This window comes from Xiphophorus couchianus, chromosome 15 (genome assembly GCF_001444195.1).
Source record: "Xiphophorus couchianus chromosome 15, X_couchianus-1.0, whole genome shotgun sequence".
Taxonomy (NCBI): Eukaryota; Metazoa; Chordata; class Actinopteri; order Cyprinodontiformes; family Poeciliidae; genus Xiphophorus; species Xiphophorus couchianus.
The window spans coordinates 5,758,530-5,782,078 of NC_040242.1; the positions used below are offsets into that span (position 1 = coordinate 5,758,530).

General features: G+C 36.1%; 1 long non-coding RNA gene across 3 annotated transcripts in view; it reads right to left on the minus strand.

Moving 5' to 3' along the window:
* The window catches only part of LOC114158630 (uncharacterized), a 128,960-nt gene that overhangs the window by 88,700 nt on the left and 16,711 nt on the right, over positions 1–23,549 (minus strand). The window contains exon 3 of one of the 3 annotated variants that reach the window (XR_003598445.1): positions 450–859. The exons of the other annotated variants lie outside the window; for them this stretch is intronic. This is a non-coding gene — a long non-coding RNA (uncharacterized LOC114158630). Of the gene's footprint in view, positions 1–449; positions 860–23,549 lie in introns of those variants that run through there. 3 annotated transcript variants of the gene reach the window in all.

Sequence of the window (23,549 nt, forward strand, 5' to 3'; positions counted from 1 at the left end):
CTTGAGTCCTCGAAGCGGCCGTCGCGGGTTCGACTCCCGGACCCGACGACATTTGCTGCATGTCTTCCCCCCTCTCCTTCCCCGTTTCCTGTCAGCCTACTGTCATATAAGGGACATTAGAGCCCACAAAATACCCCCTGGAGGGGTAAAAAAAAAAATTATTTATTTGCAGAAAATGAGAAATGCAGTGCTTTTAGAGCTCAAATAATGCAAAGAAAAGTTCATATTAATTTAGAAACAACAATGCTAATGATTTAACTCAGGAAGAGTTCAGAAATCAATATTTGGTGGAATAACAAGGAGGTTTTCTTATTTTTTTCCAGAGCTGTACATACAGCATATAATTGGTTCAATGAATGTCAGCCTATTAACTAAATCTTTAAAACGACACCGTTGATTTCCAGTGAGTTAGAATAACATGTATTTCAGCTTACACAATAATCCCAAAAAACTGCTGACAATTTATCAATCAGAACCAGAAGAATAGCAAATATACATTTCATTTTGGCAGCTGATGGTCTTATTGGTCAAAGAAACAGCCATATTGTCAGCAAAACTTAAGATCACATACGTATCTTAAGTTTTGTGAATGCAGCCAAACCAAAGTCCTAAGTAAATATGCATCTAGTAGTCCTAACATCACAAACATAAATTTGTTGAACTTTACTACAACTTAATCATGACTAACATTAATCTTTTCAGCTGCTTTCTATGTAGGCATTGGAGTAACACAAGGAGGAGACATGAAGAAAAGCATCTACTTAAATTTAAGTAGTTTGGAGGATCTGTAGTGCTGTGGCTGTCTGTCTCATTCAAAGGCCTTGGGAACATTGTTGAAGTGCCAGAAGATGGTGTTCTTCTGGAAAAAAAAAGCAATTACGCTGAATATTTCACAGCATATATTCCGGAAAAAGTGGCACTGGTAATAAAAGTCATCCATCCATTGCAGGGCCTGGAGGGAGATGGTGCTTATTATGTTTTATGATGCATAAGCATAGCAAAGATTTGTTTACAACTGGAAGCAGCTGATTAACAAAAGCTGAAGAAATAAATCCCAGATGAGTCAAAATGACCGTTTTAATTTCCCTTTGGGACTAAAGAAGTATTTTTGAATTCAAAACAACAGTTAACTATTTCTTGATGTATTCTTTTAATCAGTAAGTTATTGACTAAAGAGTACTAGTGGATTTATAGTATTTACCAGCTACTTCCAGTTTTTATAAAACGTTTAAAAGGTAACATCTCTGTGTTTATTTTCTGAAATTATTCAGAAAATAATTTCTGAATCCCAATGAATGTACACAGATATACAGCTCTGGAAAAAACTAACAGCCCACTGCACTGAACCTCCTGGTCATTCCACCAAACATCGATTCCTGAACTCTTCCTGAGTTAAAACATTAGTATTGTTGCTTCTAAATTAATATGAACTTGTTTTCTTTGCTTTATTTGAAGTCTGAAAGCCCTGCATCTTTTTCGTTATTTTGACCATTTCTCATTTTCTGCATAAAAATACTAAATTTTTGCTTGTAATTTCAGAGACATGTCAATAGTTCATAGAATAAAAGAACAATGTTCATTTTACTCAAACATATACCTATAAAAAATATTTACTTTAGTGTGAGAAGATATCTTTTTTTATGTTTATACTGCTTATTTATTTATGCAGAGACAACGTACAACATCACATTAATCTTTAAAAGGAGCGATGCATGGATCCCATTGTATTATTTTTTTTTGTTTAATTTAATTGCTAAAGCAGCGGCTAATGTTTAGTGCACAAAGACTATACACTTGCAAAACAGAAATCGTTTATTTGATCCCTGCAGGAGAAACCATGTGGACCACCATCAGGTGGAAACGCCGAAATATCCTCAAACCTCACAATTAAAATCTGAAATACTTGATTCATATTCCACCAACCAACGACGGTCTGATTCATGCTGAATCCCACTGAAAATAGTGTTTTATTAATACACTTTCCTGCAACCTGCTTCTGTAAAAACAAGGGCTTTTGGGTAACACCTGACCATACAGTTTTTGAGACTTGAATTAGAAAAGAATAACATTTTCTAAGATAATAAAGCTGTGACCAGCATAAGTCTAGAATGTGGTTTGGTAGATGTTTTTCTACTAACCTGGATTTACGGGTTGGTTCTGTAAATTCTGGTACGTCGGTTTGCAAAACGTTTATAAAAATATCCATCTTTCAAGCATTATATACAGAAAAAGGTGAGTTTTAAGATCAGAGGTCCCAAATCCAACCTTTAGCACAAACCCAGGCCAATTATTTTATTTTTCTAAATCACTGCAATCTTTGCATTTACAAAACAAAGACATTACTCTTTTAATTGTGTGACATAATTACCACATAATCGCATAAACACCTTGGCTACTTCTCTGTAGTTGCTTTCCGTAATCTGTCATGAAAAACTGTAAATCCCCCAAGAGAACAAAACAGTTCCTGTGATTGTTGGCAGGAGCGTCGGGATTCCTGACAAGTATGTGCTCTGACCTTTGACCCTGGCACTGCCTGATCCTGAACACCTCAACCAAGAAGATAAAATTATTTTTGTGAAATAATAATAAAAAACTGACCAGTGACGCAACAGAAAGTTGGACCTATAAATGGTTTTCTTGGTTCTTCATTTTTCAATGCATTGTGAGTAAAAATATAAAATAAATGACAGAAAAAAGGTAATTATTTAGAAGGGATGTTTTTTTTTAATATTTCAACATATTAATTTCTTAAATGTCTTGTTTGTGTTCTGATTTCTTTATTACGTTTTGGCAACAAGTGAGCAAAAAATAAGATTTACATAAGCAGAAATGTGACTTTAAGTTATCCAAGTTGATCTTTCCTGTGAACTATAAGTATCTATCAGTTAGTAATAACCTTGTTGAATTAAATACAGTCATCCGTTTAATTAATTAAATGTTGAGTGGAAGGAAAATGTGTGGTCGGGTCAGTGAAAATGACTGAAGCATTTTTTTTTATTATTTCAAAAAGACAAATAGTAAAAACAAGAAAAACAAATTAAAACAATTTATCATGCCCAATGCAATTTCACATCATATGATACAAGATCTTATGATTTCCTGCCCCTCTCATAATCATAAACTTTTATACATTTAAATCTCCAAAAACCAGATATACATGAATTATTTTCACATTACATGACACTTAAATCTCACATTCTCATTCTTAAATGTACAATTATTTATGCATTTTTTAAAAATATCATCAATAGCATTTTTGGTCTTTGAAACATTCATCTCATACAACATATTTCCACACTAATAAACAAAAACTCTTTTATTGTTCTAATACGTTGCTTTTTATTTCCTTCTCTTAAAGTATAACCGCCCTCTCTGTCACAAAATAGGTTTAGTATATTGCATGGAAGTTAATGGTTTCTTACTTTAAACATGAATTGCACAGTTTTAAATGTTAGAAGGTCCCAGAATTTCAGTACATTTTATGAAAAAGATTATGGGTTTGTAGGTTCGAATTCATTTTTGTTAATACTCTATTTGAAGAGGTTTGCATAAGATTGGCACAATACTGTCATGAACATGACATAATAGCTGTTATGAACATGGAGTCTTCATGAATGTTTGACCGTTGTCATGACATGTCATTCATTCGGTAAATGACACTTTTAGTGCAAAGTTGACACTTTTAATGGAAGTTTTATTTCAACTTTGCATTAAAAGTTTTATTATTTACCAAATAATGCACAGTTGGCCATTATAATGGACTTTTAATGCAACCTTTAGTACAACTTTGCATTAAAAGTGTCATTTTATACTGAATAACACTTCATGACCACAGCTGTAAACATTTATAAAGACTCCTTCATCCTCAGAGGAGATGTTTTGTCATGTTTATGACAGTATTATGCACACTCCTTTAAATAAAATGTTACCTCATTTTCTTTTGTATGACGTACAAAAATTCAGGGTTTCCCCAGAAAACTTGCTAAGGCCGGTGCTCATCCAGCTGCCCGCCTTGTTTTTGAGTTTAAAGTTGACAGGAAATTTGAAAATATAATTTGATAGTTATGCATTTTTGGAAGACTTGAAGATTAATACCTAAACAGCCAACTATAAAGTCTCAAAAAATGCAATCATTAAAAGAACTAATAAATTAACAATGCTAAGCCTGGTAGGGGCACAAATGAAGCCCGGTGGCCCGCCAGGCTTATAATAGATTTCCACACAATATGTCAAATGTGGTACAATGAGTGAATTATACAAAGTAAACAAAGAAATTACATAATTTTTTCTAGCAGAAGTTTAAATTTCTTTTCATTTTAGTAAGTTAGGAAGGTGCTATGGTCTTAACCTGAATAAACGTATTTATATTGTCTACATTTGTTGTTAGTGCACTTAAAAAGAATAGCAAACAGCATGTTCTATGGTAAAGCACAGTGTTCAACTGAGACAACAGCTGAGAGGAATGGCCCAAAATCCTGTTAGTTTGCTATTCATTAGCTGAGCTGGCAGCTGATGAGAGAAGCAGTGGCTTTTAATTTCACGAAGGGATCACGCCCTGCTGCTGCTGCTGCTCTGTTTATCTGCCAACCTGTAATTCCTTCTGGCCCCGCTCTTGTGTCGAGTTACAAACTTGGCTTCAAAAAGAGCGCGCCTGCCACAGCAAAGTCACTGTGTGCCACTCCGTATGCCTCACCTCCGTGAGCAAGTGCAACACAACCATGCATTAACATCACTGTGAAACCACAGGTCTACTAATGACTGCAGGAGCTGGCCGGCCAGCTGCAAGTGGTTTACAATGATTTTAGACGGCTACGTTAGCAGTGCGTATTTCTGGGGATGTTACTCCTATTGTGAGTTATTTTTATCAGCAAACTTGTAAAACATATTTGCCAATGTGAACGTAACATTCTCTTAATCCAGTGTTTCTCAGTTATCTTCTGTCATAAATTTTTTCACGCCCTCCAAATTGAAATACTCTTGGAAATCTGATCATATTGAATAATTTATCTGTACAAATAAAACACTTGATCCAGCATTGTGTGACCTGATTATCAAAACGGTCTCAAAAAAAATTTCCAAGTTCAGTTTATTAAGTCATTAAGTTAATCAAGACGACCCAGTCTGAAAGAAAAAAAGTGCAAATGATTCACTGGGATATGCATTCTTACAACTGTAAAAACAACAAGCTTGTTTATTGTTTTTCACAAAGCATATAGTTTAACTTTTATTGTGCAAAATGTGCAGCCATATTGCTAATATTTATTTGTTTCTGGCCTTTTTCTGAAAGCTACAATTATTTGTTTGCAATGGAACTCAAAGAGTTTTTTGGTTTGTGTTTTAAATACAGGTAAAGTTTTACGAGAATAAAGTTGTAATTTTGACACTATTTGGTCTAAATCAGACGGTACCATTTGTTCTAAATTAAAACATTGGACAAAGAAAAAATCTCTCAAGAGACCACAAATAACATTGAAATTTATCCGATGTACAAAAGGCAAGGCTGCCGGACTTAGTTGCCCCAAGGACCCGAAATAACAAACTCAGATCTCAGAGATACCTGCATTCACGACAAAATGCTCAAGAACCTTTAAATGTTCAACCACTCTACCCCTAAATCCTTAAAATTCACTTCTTCTTCATTTCACATGCATAGAGAAGAGTAAAAATAAAAAGGCTAATGGTGCAATCATCAAACTATTGTATACAGAAACCAGATGGACTCCCATTTTAGCTACATTGGGATTCATCGTCTCATCTTTCCTGGTTTGATAAACCTCTGCAAAACAAACCTTTTAGAGACTCACCAACCCTTAACCTCTAAGAGAGGTCGACCCTGGTCTAAAACATTTTTTTTTTTACCCCCCCAGGTCTTTTGTGGGCTCTAGTGTCCTTTATATGACAGTGGGCTGACAGGAAACGGGGAAGGAGAGGGGGGAAGACATGCGGCAAACATCGTCGGGTCCGGGAGTCGAACCCGCGACGGCTGCATCGAGGACTGAAGGCCTCCAAATACGGGTCGCGCTAACCGCTACGTCACCACGGCACACCCCCTAAAACATTTTTTATTTCCCTGTTTGCCATCATTAACAACTCCAACAGAAGATCTGATGATTATACTACACCAGCCTATCTATTGTTTTTTGGCAATAAGTTAATGATTTTGGTGTCTGGAAAATGAGCCATTTCAAAGAACTTCCTTATGTAACGTCACAAATCAGCAGACATTGCCCCTCACCTAGCAACCAAAGCCCAGCCCGTTAGCTAGAAACACCAGCAGAGCTCCAGCACGTTTAGACAACTGGTTTTACCGCTCTATGCGCTGTACAATGGCTGCTGGAAAACAGAAGTGTTTTGTTGTTGACTTACCATTCAGAAACCACTTGCTGGTTGGGAGGTTTTACTTCTGCTTTTCAAAGATGTACAGTTGCATAATTGCACATCTGTTTGCAGCCATTTTGACCTGTGAGTGTAAATGTTGCGTTGGGGGCGTGGCCAGCAGCAGCAGCTTATTTTGATTTAAATTGACAAGACACCCTAAAACCTCTTGTTCTGAAAAGAGCTCACAGTAGGCAGAACTGAACGGACTGAAATCTCACTAAGAATGATTTTGTGCGAAAAATGTTTTGCACATAGCCCACAAATCTAGCCTAAGCTGTTAAAAGCGTAGGCTACGCAAAATAAATCACGTTTAAACATCTATGATAACTCGTTCCTCACTATAAACACAACATGACTAACTTTAATAAAGTGGAACAATGGGTAGTTCAAGATTTACATGTCAAATAAAGATTGTATAGTTAGGATGAAATCAAAAATAGAAGTGAGCTGCGAAAACTAATGTGACTGAAGGATTGCGTCAACTCTGTCTTGATTTAAAGTTTGATTTTCATACAATGAATGTGTCTACACTACACGATGTATAATATCCTCTGTGTATTTGAAGTGAAATCTTCCACATTTCACTCTCAACACAAAGGTGTGAAATATTAGGGATAGTTGTGGTAGACAGATGTCCACACACACTACATATGTTTTTTGCAGAATGGTGTTTCATAAGACGAGGGGATTTCATCAGATGTGAACAGTTAAGACAAACACCTGTGTCCCTTCTGTCCCTCGCTGAACAGAGCCTAATGTAAGTTGATGTTGACATTTCAATGAACTGACACAGGATGGTTTGGATTTGGAAGCTTGTACAAGAACTGGCTACGCTGAAAGTAGGTCGACGGAGTCACGAATGACCCAGAAACCCATTTTTGTGTTTGCCAGTATCAAATTGTTCTTATTCGCAAGAAATTGGCGGACCCATTGACACAAAAAAAACAATTGTAAGACTGGATTCACTTTGCAAGAACATGTACGACCAGGAACATCCTGTTCCAATATTAGTTCATCTGTTTATGTCTGTTTTGAAGGGTAACTCTTTTCCAACTGCTGGTACGTCAAGAAGGAATATAAAACAAATTTGAACCAAGTTGCATCTCACTACGAACACTTTGGTGACACCTTTGAGCCAAAAGACCTTCATAAACAGATCACAGAGGACATGAGTGTGATTTGGGTGGACACAGGGTACAGAATCACTTGTGGCACTGAACATGTTTTGAATTTTGTTCCAGGACAAAACATAAACAGCATAGTAAAGCATTGGACATTTTTGCAAACCAAAAATATGTTTATATATTTTTTGTGGATGACTACGCATCACTCCATAGATTTGTTATACAGATTAGAGACATTGGGGCACCAGCATAAGACAAAATATCAGGAATATGGTTTAAGTCCAAGATGTGGAGCAACACGCTGTGGATCTGCTATTCCTGTTCGCTGCCAAAGTTATAACATTTCTGGGAAAGCTTTTTTCTTTCTCTCTGCTTGTTGAAGAAGCAGGATTGAGGGATTTTTTTTGTCATTGGACTACCATGTATAAATTACACTTTCTTCTACAGTGACCCACTTTTCCACACTTTACAACCTCAAAAATCTAGATAATATGTCTAGATTTTATGTAATTGATCAACACACAGTAACATTTTAGTGGCACGGCTAACAAATGGTTTTGAACATGGGTAAATAAAATAATCGTTACACATCTACAGAGAATATCGTTGTTAATCTTTGTAAATTAGCTGAAGTTTGACATTTTCTGAACTGTAGTTTTTTACTGTTAGATAAAGGTTTAATGCATATTGGTAGAATAATGGCTTTTTTCTTGTGACTGATCCCTAAAGTCAAGATTAGTTGAGTGAAAAAGGAAGAAGAATGTTGTCATCTGATTCTTCCAACAAAACTGTGAATCTCTGCAGCTGCTGCTTTGATCGAAGCTCTTCTTACTGGATCTTTTAGCTGTCCATTTTTTGAAAGTATTAAGTTCAAAAACTACTTTAAAAATCACCAACGGTAAAAAACAAAAAAACAAAAACAAAACAAGTATTGGATTATGTCAGCCTGCATCTAAAATCTCAGATATAATAAGCGTAGCGTTAGAAGCACTCCACTCATATTGTTGTTCACTGTTGTTCTCTGAATAACATAATTTGATCAAGTCTTTTCTAACATTACACTCTACCAAAAAAGTAATAAAGTATGTATGGTATCAAATTCAAATCTACAATACTGCTACCATATCAGAAGTGAAAAAAGTCCATACTCCTTTAAACATCCAGGTGACTCTTGAAGCACTGTGTTTTATTCAAGAGTCAATGCATGCATGTTTTATACAATCCACACAAATTTGATTCTATTAAAAGCGATTCCTACAACACAATATGGGATGTAAATAATCTAAAGCTGTAATGATTCCTCGAACAACTCGAGTACCTTAATTATTAAAATTCCTCGAGGTAAATCATTTGCTTCGATGCATTGTTAAATTATGTTTTATCATTATTTGCATTGCGCAGCACTCTCACTTCCGAATCTGAGTTGTTGTTTAGTTCTAAGTGCCAACAGCATAACATCCAATTTTCAAGTTTGGTCTGGGAGAATTTTATTGATTGATGATAATGTCTGGGTTTTATTGTTCTTCAGGGAATCAATAAGCATCTTTAAGTTGAGTACGACAAACTTTCTCCTCCTGGAGCTGCTTCCTGGTGGTGGAGAAGAGCGCGGCGGGTGCATTTACACAGGTGAGTGGATAAACTGAACACAACGGGCTACTGCTCTGTAGTTGATGCTTAACATAAGTGTAGCTTTACTGACGAACCGGAAAATTAATTTCATATCATCTCGGTCTCAACAAATGGGTGGCGGAGCGCATCGTGGCGGTACATAGCTAGTAGATGTGCTTCTGCGTGAGACGAACAAAGGTGTCAAATTCTGTCACTAACATGGACACAAAAGCTAGAAATGGTTCAAGGTGAGAGTTATAAACATTTTTTAATCCGATTACTCAATTAATCGTAAGAATAATCAATAGAATACTCAATTACTAAAATATTTGTTTTCAACAGCCCCAAAAGCTGAACACATGATGCTTTTTCAAAACCGAACTACAATATTTTCCGTAGTTACAACAAACAGTATTAGGATCTAAACCACACCACAAGAAACATTTAAGTGTCTCAGATCCATTCAAGGTTTCAAAAAGCTGTGTATGTAACCATAAGTCACTGCCTAAAGTTTGCTGTTTTGTTGGCAAAGACAAAAAGTCACATTGTTGTCTATTTTTTTTAGTTATTTTCAGAGAAAATATTGAATAAATTTGTGTTCTTTTTAGCTCGCAACAAGATCCACATAAAGCTGTCTGCATGAGACTTCTTACAGGCAGCCCGTACCTTTGATAGTGAAGGTCAGGATTGGTACCACACATATCTGATGGCAAATCTGTTTACCGGCAACATTCCTTCACCAATAAAAAGCTCATGTTTCAAGCTGTTGCTGGATAGGCCCTCTGTAAAACTCTGGTGGAGTGCCTGCAGAGCAGAGCTACTCAGAGGAAGGCATTCTGCTCACATTACCGGGTCAGCGGCATTGCTTTACTATGTAGCCCACCAGGGAAAGCTTCAAGTGTTAGCTCAAAATACCACTTTAAAGGTTACAGGAAGGGGGTATTGCTGTTTTTATTGTCAAGTTCCAGATAAAAATGGAGAATTACTGTACACTGAGAGAGCAAGTGCATAATTCAACACTGCTAAACAGATCTGGATTTTGTCATGTTTGTGACAGCAGCACTGACAGGGGGCAATGAGACATGTGATGGCGCTGTATTGGGTTCCCTTCAGACCCATTTTGTGTCCTCAATCGGTGGCCTTGGACAAAAGGAGCACAGAAACCAGAGCTTGAGGTAGAACTGCACTTTTACTGTGAGTGAGGAAGGCTGGAAGAAAGGAGTCCTTTCTCTGTTCATCCTGGTTAGCTGTACTGTACACCTCAGAGAAGCACTCAGCGCTAAAGGGAGATGGGTTGTCTTTGATAAAGGACACCCACACCCACACACAGACATCCTCTTCAGACTCATCTTTTCCTTCTAGACTCTTAAAAAAGGCAGTGTGGCGTTCAAGGACTTTGTATTGGCGAGAATTCATCTACTTGCTGAGTCACGACAACAATCACGTTAGTTTGGCGAAAGTTCAGACTGTGAGGGGATCTGTCGTCTTCGTCTCATCTGATACGGCGGGTTTTTTGTGGGAAAAAAAGGACTTTTCATCACCGCTTTTTGTAATTTCAGAGACAGTGGGTGTCGTGCTGACACATATACACCGCTCTGAGTGCATGCAGCTATTGAGACCCGACTTGTTTCAGTGCTTCTTTCACACAACCAGACAATGAAGTGCAGAGATGTTTATAGAAGAAGCCAGCAAGGTGTTCTCATGGCCAAGAAAATGTTCTGCAAAATATCTGAATGATCCCATAAGGTCTATGCCTTCTCCAGAACAAAAAGATGAAAATTAGTTCTTTCATACTCTTTTTTTATAACTTTGCTGCACACTGACACTGTCTGTATCACTGTTGCGTGTCCGCAAGATAGTTTTAGGTTTGAATCTCCCTCAGGTTCTTTCTGCCAGATCTTTACATTCTGTCCTGTTCGGTTTTATTTTGAAGCGTTTGTACACGCCAAGATACAGGAAGACTTAACTACTTTGTTATACCAAAGTAATTGTAGTTTATTTAGTAATAGAACTAGTTACATAAGTTTCTTAAATATCTTTTGTCCATAGTGAGTGCATATAAACTTGTGTTGCACTCACAGTCAAAGATTTTAGATAGTCGATTTAAGGTGTAGAAAAGTCAAGTTTATGAAGACAACTCTCTTGCTGTAACCTACCTGGTAGATTTGTACTATAACTTCAGATTGAAACTTTCTGTTTCAACCTAAAGTTATGGTGGAGAAGATATTTTGTACTAAAAGTGCAGCATTATGCAGTCAAGACAAACACATTGTTCTCAGTATGTAAAAATAAAAAATAAGGGTAACGTAAGTTCCAAATTCGATTCAGAAAGTTTAACTTGAAGACAGGTTGTGAGTCAGTACGCTACCTTTTGATCAGTTTATAATTCTAAGAATTAAATGAATTACAAAGCATTTTTGTTTTGTGTTAACTTTTTTCTCCAGGTGAACACTAAAGTCAACTAAACTGAATCTAATTGAATTTTCTTAAGACATTTCACCAAAGGAAAAAACAAAATGTAGTGCTTACATATTCCTAAGTGTAAATACCACATACAATTACACCACTTATTTGGAGACTATGTCTGAAAAGTGATATGAATATTTTGAAATTCTTAAACATTTGCATCAGACAGCATATGGTTGTTGATTTGAATTGATGTCTAAGCTGTGTTTGTAATAAATCTCATGTTACTAAGGCAGTTGGCAGTTCCATGTGCCACAATAGGTGCCAATCTTTTCCACTTGAGCACCTCCCTGTGTTTCTTTATTGGTCCAAAAAGAGATAAACTTTTTATTGTTGTGAAAATTCAGCAGTAAACGGCCTCTAAATGGTAAGTGGTGAATGGCTTGTGCTTGTATTGTGCAGTAAGTTCAGAGGACGCCCAATTTTAATTTAGCTATTCAGTTTCTACCCATAAAAATTGCAACCTGTTGATAATTAGAAAACCCTTTTTTCTCAATAAAGCCAAAGTAGTGTGACATATCACACAATGATAAAGTCTGTGTTCTTGCAGACTTCCTAAATCTTAAGATTATGGAGCTAATTACTGGCATTCCTTCAGAAACTTACAGACTTCAGCTCTAAACGTGGCAGCTTAGGAGAACAGTAGGCTCCTTATACGCCACTGTAGCAGACAAACAACATGTTGTTCTGTTCCTCAACAAGGAGGTGAACCATGCATTGGATATAAAATAATGTTGCAGATAAAATATTTCAGGTAAGGTATATATGCCTACCTGCATCAAAACACTGAGCTGCTTTGGTGATCATCTTCCAAATGGAATATCAGGTAACTCTGACACCGACATTGAGCTCAGGCACTGAATACAGACTGCAAACTTTGTTGGGTACAAACTATAAAAGATTAGTCTTTTAAATGATTATTTTAGTAATCAAGTATTCCATTGATTATTCTGACAATTAATTGAGTAATGTAATCGAATAAAAATGAGCTAAAATACAAAACTGGTCAATTTTACCATAACAGCAGTATTACAATCGGATATGAAGATCAGCTCAAATTTAATATTTTTACATCACTACTATAACTTTTCTGTTGTTGTAAAAGCTAACCAGTAACAATAATAGCTCACCTTTTAACCTGGACAAAAAGTTTACAAAAATCTGAAGTTTTATTCAATTTGAAAATAAAGAGGCAGGCTCACAAAGACACTTGGAAAATTTTTTTGTTTCTTCACTCTTTAGTTTATGTATTCATTTTTGATCCATTTGATAGATGAACTCTAACTTTGCACAGTCATTTGTAGCTTCTATGTCCACGTTGGTGATGGGATTTGGTTCCTTCGTCACACAGAAGCACAAAAAATGACAGCTATGTACTGCCGTGGTGCGCTCCGCCACCCATTTGTTGCGACCGGGATGAAATATTTATTTTCTGGTTCGTCCGTAAAGCTACGCTCATGCTAAGCATCAACTACGGCAGAGCCACCCGCAGTGTTCAGTCTATCCGTTTATCTGTACAGAAACACCCGCCGCGCTCTTCACCGCCACCAGCTCTGGGAGGAGAAAGGCTGCCAAACTCCAGGCATCGCACTAGTCAGTTTAAGGATACCTATTGGTTCCCCGCAAAACTATAAAAACTCGGACATCATCATCAATCAATGAAATGCCCCCGAACTGAACTTGAAAATTGGACGTTATGCTGCTAACACTTAGCTTTAGTCAACAACTCAGAGGCGGAAATAAGAGCACTGTGCAATGCAAATAATCACCTGCCCGGAACACGGCGGGTGTGCGCCGAGTAATAAACTTAATTTAACAAAGTTTCGAGGCAGATAATTTTCCTCCAGGAATTTTAATAATCGAGGTACTCGAGTCATTCGAAGAATCATTACAGCCCTACTTTTTTTATTTACTTGTACTAATCAGCATTCTGATTAACAGAGATCATTAGAAATAGGCCTCAAAATTATCAATAGCACTAAAAATAAAAGTATTACAGATGGAAAAAACACAACAGTTGCTATATGTGTGTTTTCCCTCTGTTAACCTTTTCTAGTTACTTTATGAATGAGTTTTGGAAAACGCCTTTTTAGCCCTGGTTAAACACACCGCTTTTGAGTCAGACAGCAGACACAGTGACCTGATTCATGCTTGTTGGTATGAAAATGACAGGGTCACAACCACAAGCAAGGACGGATGTAATGGCGCAATCTGGGCCAGTTTCTTTCATCTACTGTATACTTACTTTAGTGTGAAGAAATTATTACCCTAATTTGAAAGACGCATTAGAAGTTGTTAGCTGGAGCAGAACATCCTTCGTAATTACATGGATTTTCTAAAAACCTGCAACCACAAGCGGGAGTGGTGTGAATAAGGCAGCTGAGGTGTCAAAAGAGGCTGGCTGTGTTTATTATTCCACTGAATACCCAAAGTATTGACATAATTGGAATTAAGATGCACTTTTTAAAATATCACATCTGAAATCCATGCCATTTCAGGTCATTCAGTAGATTTATTAACTTTTCAAAAACTTCCAACTCCCTTTACAATGATTGCTCGACTGATGTCACTTCACGTATTTTCATATTTGTCTTTTCTTAAAATTCCAAATGCCTTTGTAATTATAGTGTAGCATTTATGGTTTTCAACCATGTACTTATGTTATTATCGACATGGCAATTAAGGAATCCAATCGTTTTAAAATGACGGCCACAAGAAAGCGCTGAACTTCTCCCAGTTTTTCCCCTCCCAACAACAGCTTGAGTGGCATTAGCAACAACACAGGCGAAAAGAGAGATCTTTATTCAAGTTATTTACAGCCAAAGTTCAACTAAATGAAACACTCAGTAAAGTAAATGCGTTTAATTTCTGGAGATGCAACATTTTCTGTTTTACTGCGAGGTTAAAAACAAAACATTTTTAATTTCCGCCCACAATTAAAACTTGTATTTCTTGTGTTTACACTGTTGCAATGAAATATTTATTTATTATCAAGTTTTTTATAGAACATTGTGAGGGACACCAATAACTGTGTCCCAATGCATTTTTGCTTGTGGATAAAGAATGGTTCATCCAGATATTAAAACTGTTTTCTTTACCCTAAATTACCCTAAACGCTTCCGTATCGTTCAATACTCCAACCGAGGTGCTTTTATTTTGAAACTGCTGTGTTCGAAACAATTTGACAAGCAATGCAAAACATTAAATACATGCAATCCACAGGCCTAACAAATTTTACTGTACGATAAATTGTCCCCAACGTTATCGCGATATATGATAATATATTGTTGCTCTGAGACAACTTTCAAGCAATATAAGCTGTTTAGTACAAGTAAAGTTTTTGACAATTTTTGAGAAAAATCTGCAATAAACTCCCAGTTTTAGAGCAATTTGCTGATTTTGCAGGAATTGGATTCATATAATTAGGCAATAGACAGAAAAAACTGCATTCATTTGATTGATAACATAATATTTAAGCACACTTAAGTATTTAGTCTAGAATCTAGACGGCCACATGAAAAGTTATGGTGGGCTGGATTTGGATCAAGGGCCTTCAGTTTGACACAGGTGGGGTAAACCATGATGAGGATATTTGCAATTCAAGTTTAATTTTTAAAAATAAGGGAGAAAATTGAAGAATAAAATATCTGGGAATCACTGTCTGTTTCTTTATTCATGAATTAATCAATTCTTAGTCAAAACAATATGTGCGTGTGTTTATTTTGAACACCTGAAGAGGAATAAGAATCTGTTCTCCCTGGTGGGTTTAGTTAAATAAAAAGAAGAGAAAGTTCCTCTCCTTCGGCTGGATGCAATTAGAGTCCAATCTGAGAGGCAAAAGGTGGTAGGAATGTCAGAAATGCCCATTTTGACCAGACTGTGGCTGCACTAGCCAGATGCGACTGTGCTCAGTTCGCTCTGGTTCTGCCACAAATTGCCTGGCTAATGATTGCTGGCGAATGCCACAGCTGCAGGGTGTTCCAAGTGGTGAAAGCCTGCAGTGGGAAAACCCAGACACCACACCCCAATAAAACACAAAGGTTAGTCTAAGCAGAACAAACCTGTAGACTCAGTATTGTCCCAATGGTGGAGCAGGACTTAATTCATAATGCATATTAACAGGGTCGGTCACTGATATGGGTGTGATGGGCACTCTTGTCTTGTTCAGTTAGTTTTACTTAGTTCTTAGAGTGTGTTTGCTAGTTTTAATTAGTCATTATTAGTTATATATTGTTTAGTTTTAGCTGAGGGAAGAAGTTTTAGGTTCAGAATTATTGTGTTGTGTACAGCACATATAATATAGGTCCCCCATTAAATACAGGTTTTATTTATTTCAGTTAACCAAAACATTTTCTCAATTTCAGATTTTGAAATTACTGGAACCTTAAAAGCCACATGTCAAACTCAAGGCCCGTGGGCCAAATTTGGCCCGCCACAGCTTTCTATGTGGCCCTCTAGATTCTACACTAAACACTAACTGTCCTTAAATATTATTTTATCAGTCAAATGAATGCAGTTTTCATCTGTTTACTGCCAAATTATGTCAATCAGTCCCTCCAGTTTCTTGAGAATTAAAGTGGAAATTCACACAAAATCAACAAATTGCACCAAAAACTGGGAGTTTATTGAAGATTTTTCTCAAAAAATGTCAAAAACTTTCTTACTTGTCCTAAACAGCTGCCTCAGCTTTAGCAGATGTCAGATTATAGTCCTTGATTTGTACAGTGAGTAATAAAAAGTCACATTTAATGTCATAAATAAGTGCAAATACAGTATTTTCAAATTATTACCACAAACACTTTGATTTTTATTGGGGAAAAAAATCAAAGAAATCACAAAAAGAATCAGAAAATCCTGGAGGAACTGAAAAGATGTTCAATAACATTATTTAATTTTAAGAATTCACTGATATTTTAACAGTTTGTGAACAGGTTTTATTAATACATTCTGGCACAACCCTTTAAGAACATTCATGATCTCAATTTGGCCCAAAACAAAAATTTGTTTGACACCGCTGAAATAAACGCTACCAAATCTGAAGAAAGTAAAATGTGGTCAGGTATTTATTGAAATATTAGTGGAGGTATATGAATTTATTTGAGCTTGTATGTAAGTAGATTAGATATAGTTGACAGTAAATTGAAATGTTAGCACCCAGTTGTTTTGTAAAAATCAGTGAAGCTCCTAGAGGATGAAGAAGCTTTAAATGAATCATAAAAACACAATTTTTACTTGACCTTAATGTCCATAATGAGTGTACGCCAATATGAACTGGTTGATGGTTTACCTTGTCTTTTCTGCTATGGCTCTGAGTTTATTACATAATAATCTTTTAGTGTGTATCCCAAGTATCTTGTTTACAAGGATACAGTTGTAGAAATTGTACTTCAAAATGCTAACACAGCCAATTTGATTTACTGGTTTCCACAGTAATTATCCATTAGCAAAAAAGGCCATTTGGTCTTATAAAGCCCTATATTCAACTTAGTCGTTTTGGGGTTTCCTGGCAAAGAGGAAATCACCGCACGGGGCTTTGAGTCTGAGCAATGAAGCGACGTATGCAATTTGCGGTTGAAGTCATTGGTCTCAATCTGATCCTCCGATATGGTATCTAGGAGGGGCAATTAGATGTTGTTTGTTGTGCTCTCTTGGAATAAACCCTGAAGCAGACACATTTTTCTGTAAACTTCAGATAAAAAAAACAAAAACACACAACTCTGAGTGGATTTCGGCATGCAAAGGGAGTCCAATATCTACCAGTCCTCTTTTAACATAGAGTTCAAGGTCAACTGAAGGTGTTGCATAGCTTATAACATGGGTGTCACATTTAGAAAGTCTAAATGTGACTTTTTATCACTATAATCTGACATCAATTAAAGCTGAGGCAGCTGTTTAGTACAAGTAAGAGAAAATCTGCAATAAACTCCTAGTTTTTAACTCAATGTGTTGATTTTGGTGAATTTCCACAATAATTCTCAAGAAACTGGAGTGACTGGTTGATATCATTTGGCAGTAAACATAAAAACTACATTGATTTGATCGATAAAATTAAATTCAAGCTCACTTAGTGTTTAGTCTAGCATCTAGAGGGCCACATAAAAAGCTGTGGCGAGCCGGATTTGGCCCACAGGCCTTGAGTTTGACACATCAGGTTTATTTAAACTGGTAAATTTCCTGGCAAGCATCTCTTTTTGAAGCATAGCTCACACCGTCTCAATTGTGCTGAAGCTGGAGATTTTATGCCAACATTTGCAATGAAAAACAACCCTGGCAACACATTCAACAAAGTGTTTTGTAAAGTTGCACATCAACAGCAATAATTTGGGCCATTTAGCCTGTAATTGCAATTTTTTTTTTCCTTTATAAATGTCATGTTTCAAACTAAATCAAGCTAGATATTTAGTTTATAAAGTAAAAAATTAGCTCCAAACTAAAATATAATTAGCAAACTAATTATTTAGCTTCAAACTAAACATTTATTCAGCAAGCTAGTAGGCAAGACCAAAATCTGGTGTTTTGGTCTTAACTATTCCTTTTTTTATATTTTATATTTAGATTTATATTCATATTTTATACTGTATTTTATTTTATTCTGGAGTAACCTCACAACATTGGAAGCTCAAAACACTGTCCTGAGCCGTATGCAACGAAATTTCGTTCTGTATACACCCTGTGCATGCAAAATGACAATAAAGTCAGTCTAAGTCTAAGTCTAAGTTTTGAAGGACTGTTTTCTTTACAAAGATGTTTTATTGTGGATATTTAAAAATTCTCTCTGCTTCAGTGTTATATGTTCACTAAAATTTAAAGTTTATAAATCTTTGAGAATGTGTTCTTTCATTATTAAGCCTTTACCGTTATATTGCTTGAAATGTGTCTCAAAGCAACAATATTATCGTCTATCGCGATAACTTCTGAGACAAATTATCATCCAGTAAAATTTGTTACTGTGAAAGGAATATATGCAGCTCTGAGCTAAATATTTAGTTTGGAAGTTAAGTAGTTTTGATTGCTAGCTACATATTTAGCTTCCAAATGGAATATTTAGTTATCAAACTAAATATGTAGATTGGAGCATTTTTGTTTTAGTTTACAAAAAATATTTATTTTATTTTTTTTTCCATTTATAAATAAAAGAAAAAATGGTGAAAATATGGACCCGCATTTTGTTGTAAGACGCTAAATAACCCAAATTATTGTAGTTCATTTTTGTCTGTCTAAATATACCAACTGAAGCCCATAATTGAAAGGTTTGTGTTTTTTCAAATGTGTCCTGTGTGACTTTAAAACTTCCCACCAGAAGACATTATCCGTGTGGGAAGCTGCAAAGTTTAGTCAAGCTTGAAGGTGACAATTTTAGAGAGGCAATAATTTATGTTTTGTTTTTCTGTTGTCGTTTTTTGGTGAGTCTCCTCTCAGTTTATGGTGAAGTAAAACTTGATTCGCTGCGGAAAGACACTGAAAGTTGACCAGGAAATTCCCCACAGATGGATTTTCCAAGTGACCCCAAAATCTAAAGTGGTTTTCTCATGAATACATCGAGCTAGCATCTACTGAAATTTTGTGTCATAAAACCAAAGAAGAAATCCAAACATGTGCATCTCAAAATTGTCACTTAAACATTTCATTATAATAAAAATAACATCATAGAAGCAATTGATCTATTTCTAAACATACAGTACATACTAAGCTATATCCACATGTTATTAATTAAATAAGAAGTCCAAAATTTAAAATAATTTCCAATATAAAATATGCAAAACTTTGGAATTTATAGTGGCGTATATCTTATTTTTTCCACCATGAATTTAGGTGATGAAAGCTGACACTGTTATCAAGCCACTTTCTATTATTTGTCAGATTAAGACCATTTTCTTTCTGTTTAAAAATGTCTCAACAACGTGCTTTCAGAGCAGAGTGTGAAAGAAAACCTTTTAGAGCCTTTGTGGTATCCAATCCAACCTCAATGCCAAGAATTTCCATACAACACACACGACTCACAAATGTCAGCGTACACAGAAAACAGGCCACTAATCGTCTTTTGTCACCCAGCAACATTCCTGATGTCCGCTCCCAGCAACCGGGACTTAAGGAAAGACGGGGATTTAGTTTGACAGCCGTGTCGCGGAGTTTAGTGCTTCTCAGGGCGGGGCTGACCGCCTGCGGACCGTGTTTATGTGCCAAAGACTCAAACATGGTGATTCTGCTGAATATCAAAACAAGGTAACAAGTTTGATTAATGAACTCGAGCGCTTTTTTCATCCAGTCTGAGGCGAAACTGACAGCTGAAAGAAGTATCTACGGGGTAGAATGACAATGCTGAACCAGAATCCATTCTTTGGTCCAACCATTCATTCTTTTGGTCTTCAGATTCAAGTTTGTGGATGTCAAGAAGCTTTTCTATTTTGGCACAAATAAAAGTTGTAGATATTCTTCATAAAGCATTGTTAAATTAAAGGACAAAATATTCAATAATAAATGCGTTATTGTAAAGATTAGAATGAAAATAAATAATTTCTCCTTCATGTTGACAAAACATTGCACATATTCTCTAATGCTGACATACAAGATTACAAATTTTTCACACTTTTGGCAGATTTGAAGTTATTTTCTTTCAAACAAGAATTACCAAAAGATGCAAACTATGGCATTTTTGTTTTAGCCATAGCATAACACAAACCAATTGCAGATAGATGCAGCTTTTCAGTGTTTCACCTTTTGAGTTGTTAAATTTCCAAGCTACATTTTAATACTTTTACAGGTATTTTATAAGTACTTTAAAGTGCAGATTCTTCAGACCTTTAAAGCAGTTTAGGACAGAATGTGAACACTGGAAATAACTAAGGTCTAAGGTCGCATCCACATCACGAAAATCCGGGTCACTACTTTCAATTTAATCTGCCCTGCATGAGCGGAAGGCCTGTATGGCAAGCTCATTTATTACTTAATCCAAAAAAAATGCCCCGATTTCTAATTCCTGTTAGATTTCTACATTAAGTTAAGGTGAGCTTTCTCCTAGAAATATATCACTTTCAGGAAGACTGTATTTATGGATAGGTACAAAATAAAAAAATTGAGTCATTTGTTCTTGGAAAAATGACAGTTGACCTAGATGAAATGTTAATTTTGTATATAAATATTTATATTTTTGTACGTCTTTAAGTATATTTGTCAATAGAAATAACTGATTTATGGATATTTGGTGTAAAAATCCTCCATTTCTCTCCACAAGCAAGCGTGCCTTCAGCTATGCCATGCTTCACAAACACTAAGTGAGGATTTTAGTTTTCTGATCATGTGTACCTCTATTGCACGTGTGTCAAACAAAATCAAGGCCCGTGGGCCAAATCTGGCCCGCCATAGCGTTTTCTATGGCCCTCTAAATTCTAGACTAAACACTACATGAGCTTAAATATTATGTTATCAATCAAATCAATGCAGTTTTTATCTGTTTATTGTTAAAATTATATCAATCAGTCCCTCCAGTTTCCTGAGAATTATTGTGGAAATTCAGGCAAACTCCACAAATCCCTGCACTTTTTTGCACTAATGCATAATTGGGAGTTTATTGCAGATTTTTCTCAAAAATTGTCAACAACTTTCTTACTTGTACTAACCAGCTGCTTCAGCTTTAATTGATGTCAGATTACAGTCCATAATCTATACAGTGAGTAATAAAAAGTCATATTTACCGTCATAAATAAGCGCAATTATTTCCAAATTAGTACGGCAAATACTTTGATTTTTATTGGAAAAAATCACAAAAAGAATCACAAAATCCTGGAAGGACTGAAAAGATGTTCAATAATAATATTTAATTTTAAGGATTCATAGATATTTTTACAGTTTGTGAACAGGTTTTATCAATACATTCTGGAACAACCGGCCCTTTAAGAACATTCATGATCTGAATTTGGCCCAAAACAAAAATATGTTTGACACCGCTGCACTATTCTGTCCAACATGGACTGTTTGCTTTCTCTTAATGGAAGCATTAAGGGCTCACATACAGTATAAGCAAGTCCAGACCCCAGGTTTTAGTCGGACCAGAGTCTACTTGCTTGGTCTGGAGTTCATATTAGCTTCACATCTGCTGAAACAAAGCAGACAATCCAAGGATTGTTTTGTTCTGGTCCATTTAAAGGGGACCAAGCAGCTCTTGTGTTGAAACAACCTCTGAATTAAAAGGAAAATGGAAACCAGAATGACAACAATATTCCAAGTCCAAGCTTAATCCGGGGGAATACTTGCAGGTAACGCCGGGATTTTGCATTTGTGTTGGAAAATGGGTCAATAATAAACTTGTGGTTGTGTGTTCATTTAATACGGAGCCCTCTAGGGGACATGGGGAATTTTTTTTCTTTTGCGTTCCCTCGCAAAACTTTTGCGTTACCTCGCAAAACTTTTGTGTTACCTCGCAAAACTGTACTGGTCAGTTATGCAGCATAATTGAATACTGCAAGCATTTCTTACGGTGGGCGCCGTATTTTCTGCTTTAATATAAGGTTATGTGAGGTTTTTCCATGAATTAGAGTTAGAGTGAGTTAGAATCTTTTTGTGAAATATCTGAAGTTTTATATCTTTCTTTAGGATAGAAAGGCGCCACAAACCTACGATATAAACAGAAACCTTCTGTAAGTAGGAAAGAAATAAAAATGGTTTAAAGAGCTGCTTTCAGTGCCGCTCCATCTTAGCCTTAACAGACATAAACATGCAGTAAAAAAATCGATTTTCAATAAGTGTTTTGCACCAAACAGTTTTTACTGTTAACAAGTTTTTATTATTAAAAACACGACAAACTAATGATGGTAAAGGGCCGCGCTGGGTTAACTCGGGGAATCTCATCTGTCTGTGTATCAATCAGCTCCAAACCTTTTCTTTGTTCTGTCACAATTATCGATTTATTCCATTTTGATGATCAGGCTCCAAACTTTGCAAGGACTGACCGCCCCGCTCACCCGCTTCCTAATACACACAAAGCCAGTATCCTTCCCATTCATACCTGGTGACGTCACTCCCACGTCGACACACCTAAGTGTCAAAGCCTCCTGCTCCTGTCATATCAATAATTACTTATTTCATTCATATGGCTCTTATAGAGACTCAGTGAAAACTTGTTTATTATTATTAACTGTTTGGTGCAAAACACTGATTGAAAATCGATTCATTTTTTCCTGCATGTTTATGTCTGTTAAGGCGAAGATGGAGCGGCACTGAAAGCAGCTCTTTAAACCATTCAGACTACGAACACAACAGAGACACAATCAAAACTGTCAGATGATTTATTACCCGCGATAATAACTCAGAAATAGTCCAAATTAGGATGTATTTTTATTTCTTTCCTACTTACGGAAGGTTTCTGTTTATATCGTAGGTTTGTGGTGCCTTTCTATCCTAAAGAAAGATATAAAACTTCAGATATTTCACAAAAAGATACTAACATTCATGGAAAAACCTCACATAACCTTATATTAAAGCATAAAGTACGGCACCCTCCGTAAGAAAGGCTTACAGTGTTCAATTATGCTGCATAACTGACCAGTACAGTATTGCGAGGGAACGCAAAAGGTTTTGCGAGGGAACGCAAAAGTATTGCGAGGTAACGCAAAAGGTTTTGCGAGGTAACGCAAAAGTATTGCGAGGGAACGCAAAAGGTTTTGCGAGGTAACGCAAAAGTATTGCGAGGGAACGCAAAAGGTTTTGCGAGGTAACGCAAAAGTATTGCGAGGGAACGCAAAAGGTTTTGCGAGGTAACGCAAAAGTATTGCGAGGGAACGCAAAAGAAAAAAAATTCCCCATGTCCCCTAGAGGGCTCCGTAATTTAAAGGTCTGATCAAAATTTACAGGATAATAGTAACTTTGCATATTTTATAACAGCAGCACAAAGTAAAACAGTTACAAACATTGCATACAAATAACATGCAACATTTATAACGAGTGTTTAAAGAATTTTAACACATACAAATATATACA